Source organism: Acomys russatus, chromosome 17 (assembly GCF_903995435.1).
Source record: "Acomys russatus chromosome 17, mAcoRus1.1, whole genome shotgun sequence".
Taxonomy (NCBI): Eukaryota; Metazoa; Chordata; class Mammalia; order Rodentia; family Muridae; genus Acomys; species Acomys russatus.
This window is the reverse complement of record NC_067153.1, coordinates 40521162-40524688: the sequence shown is the minus strand read 5'-3', so window position 1 is coordinate 40524688 and position 3527 is coordinate 40521162.

Here is a 3527-nt window from a genome sequence, read left to right as displayed (position 1 = left end):
AATCTGATTCTGGTTTAATACAGGATTAGAAATTGGCCCAGAGGCTGATGTTCACCTTGAAGACTCTACAAGTACTTAGGGAATTGTCAGTGAGCCTGAGACAGAGAATAAATGGAGCCTCAACTTTCTGATCTACGTGAAGACACATGCCCACATCCACGTGGTCTCAGAAGGGGATTTTCATCTCTACTTTCTTGTTATGAGTCCCAGGAGAGCCAAGGCTCTGAAAAACCATGAATTATTGCTTAGAGCCTAGCTGTCCTGAGGCTAGGGAAGATGGGCAGAGGCTCTGACTGGGTCCACAATTCCTGACACTACTGACCACTCCATAGCTTCTCAAAGCTTCTTCCTACAGTGGGAATGCTGATGTTTCAGTGTGCCAGGCAGCAAGAGCAGGCACACACACACACACACACACACACACACACACACATACACACACACACACAGTTAGACATACACAAACAGGGACATGAGCACCAGCACACACACATATGGACAAGGAACTAAGTGAGCAGCCCTGTGCTCTGTCTCACTTTGTAAGGCAGGCAGGGAATAAATGGGTGTTCTCTAGTCCTATGAAGGGAGGAACTCCCATTTTGCCTCCAAGACAGATTAAAAATTTCAAGATGTCCCCTCTCGGTCTGTCTCTCTGTAGAGATAAGATTTATGGAGTCGCCTCTGCACAGATTCATCCAGAGCTTTCTGTGGTAGATGTAGACATGTTTTTCTTTTGATCCCAAGTGTGGGATGTGAATTGTGTGAGTGTGTGAGGTTTCTGCTGGCTGGAAACAGACTTGTGGGAGGACACATGGGGTTTGTCTACTAGAAGAAGAACCACTTCTTGTTGGACATGGTCTTTGCCAACTGAAAAGCATCCTAGTACAGACTGTGAGCGGATATGTATGTGTATGTGAGCCCAAGCCAGAGGCTTGGCATTTTTGGTTTTAGCGTTGCTTCCTATCATTTGCCTTTTCATCACTCCACTTCCCACACGCTCTTAGAAGGAAATGCTCCAAAGAATGCTTCGAAGTTCCTGGTTCTAGTTGCTGGAGTTGCAGTCACCTTTGCTGAATTGCTGGTTTGGTAAAATCCCGACAATGAAGAGTGGAATTACTCCAAGGGACTGAGTCTAAAAAGGTTTACTTCTCCCGTGCCCACTAACCTCTTTTCTCTCCCACCTAGGGTAGATGGATTAGATGGAAGTGGAGGCACCGGACAACTCCAAACACAGTAGGTTTGAAAAAGCTCAAGGTCTCCAGCTTTCTGCAGCTGACCCTGTAGATTCTCCTGCAACCAAGCTCACCAAAGCCCAGGTCCTACGGTGGTTTCTTCCAACCCTCCACTAATACCATGATTCCCAGGCGAGTCTTCTCCCTCCTTGAGAATAACTGACTGACTCGCCTATGATAGCCGCGTTCTGGGATCTTTGACTGATGGACTGATGGATGTTGCTAGTGTCACATGAGGAGGAATGAATGATCTGGCAACATCTGAGAGGGGTCTCTGTGCACCAGACAAAGGTGGCCATGGCTCCCAAAGGTTCCTTCCTCCGGCAGCTGGTTTTGGTCACTGACCTCACCCAGCAGCACAAGGCTCCCAAGGTCCCTAGATGTCAAAAGTATACAAGCCTGCTACCCCCTTCTCAGTCTCCTTTCCAGGACCCTGGACAAGTCACTGTTCCCACAGCCTCAGGTTCCACATAAAGCTTGACATAGACTAGGACCTTAGAGAAAGGATGGATGGCACACCCACATTCTAGCTGCTTGTATCTCAGCCTTTCTCCCTTGCCCTCCTCCATCTCTTTGTTTCCCCCATTTCCCAGTGGAGTGGGCACCCACACTAGACACCTTCCCTCTGGGGTCCCCATCATGCCCCCAGCATTCTGTCAACTGAGCTGCGCCTGGCAGCTCAGGAATCTCACTTGTAGGCCAACCTCTCTCTTCTTTTCCAAGTGCAGAGAGACCCAACATGACTTGGAGTCCAGTTCTTCTGTCACAGATGTGTAAATAAAATGGGTACAAATCTTTCTCTAGAGCTGTGGTGAGGATGAGCAAGTAGGAAACTGGACACGCCCCACAATTTACAGAGTTATCTTGCTCTGGCTGAATTTGAGCAGCGCCCAGGTCTTCTTAGGGGTGTGGGTGTCGCCACAGGCTTTGTGCGTGAGACAACTGGACAAAGGCCGGAACTCAAAGGGAGTTAGGGAGACTCCTCTTCTGGGCAGGTCAGACTCTTAATAACCCCATACTCAGGTGCTGAGCCCTACCCGCACCACACTTTGTGCACCCACTCACTGGACAACCTCATGATGACTGTCATGTTCTGGAGTAGTTGATACTGACTGTGGTCTGCTGAAGTTGGGGGGCTGTTGGGGACACAGCCAATACCGTTGGTCCAGAGGAAACATCTGCCAAGAAAAATGTGATGCCAACCCAAAAGGAAACTATCATAAAGCTGCTGTGTGTTGATAGTAGCCTCACCTTGTGGAAGGAGGAGGGGTCAGCACAAACATGCCAGGGTACCATGGTCACCCCACTCTAGCCATCAGCCTAGAGAACAGGCTCAGCTCAGACCAGCTGGACATCCAAGAGACCATGAGAGAAAACCCCCTAAGACCTGCAAAGCATGAGAAGGCAACTGCATGCCATGCTGTCAGCACATTCTGAACCAGTCCAGTTCCTTAGTCGAAGAGAAACAAAAGGAAGTCAGGAGCCTAATGCCTAGAGGAGCCAGTGGTCAAAAGTACACAAACCACCATGTCAGAGTTTTCAGCTTGGCCTGGCTTCCATCATCTTTCTAAGTATCAAGAGTGGGCATAAGAAACCCCAACCTGTTTTCTCTGTCATTGCAGTGGCATGTGGGGCTCTGCAAAGGGACCCCAGTGCTGTCAGTGTTAGACCAAACCTGGCATCCTTGGTGTTAGTTGACACTAGAGCAGCCACATTCTGACTCTGATGGGTGTCACTGTGATCCTGCTTACCATAGATAACGCCTCCCTATGAGCCTGGGGCAGCCCACCAGGCTTTTGGCTCCCCTCGGCCTGGTATTGCACATAGCTCCCCATCAAAGGCAAAAGCATGTTATATTGACTTTGTCTTTTTCTTTGTCCCGATGTCACCTTCTTCTGGTGCAATTGACGGCTTTATACTCCATTTTCTAGACCAGGAAGATAATGTTTATTGAACACAAGTCTACAGAACATAAGAGGACGAAAGACGGTTTGTCTGAGACACCATCTTCATCAGGACACCTCTCCCCAGCATGAATGGAAGCTTGGGGGGGGGGTCACAGGCTCCTGTCACAAATGTGTTGACTTTATTCCATACATAAGTAGTTTGTTTTCTCATGCAAATCACCCTTAACTCTCTACCCCAAACCCACACTGACCCATCACAGCTCACAGACATTCAATGTTATTGCTCTCCAGGTGACCCTGCCCACTTGGAGGACTGGATATTTGTCAAGAACTCCATCTTTTCTGCTGTCTCCACAATTATTCCCAACATCCTCTTCATCACCTCCAC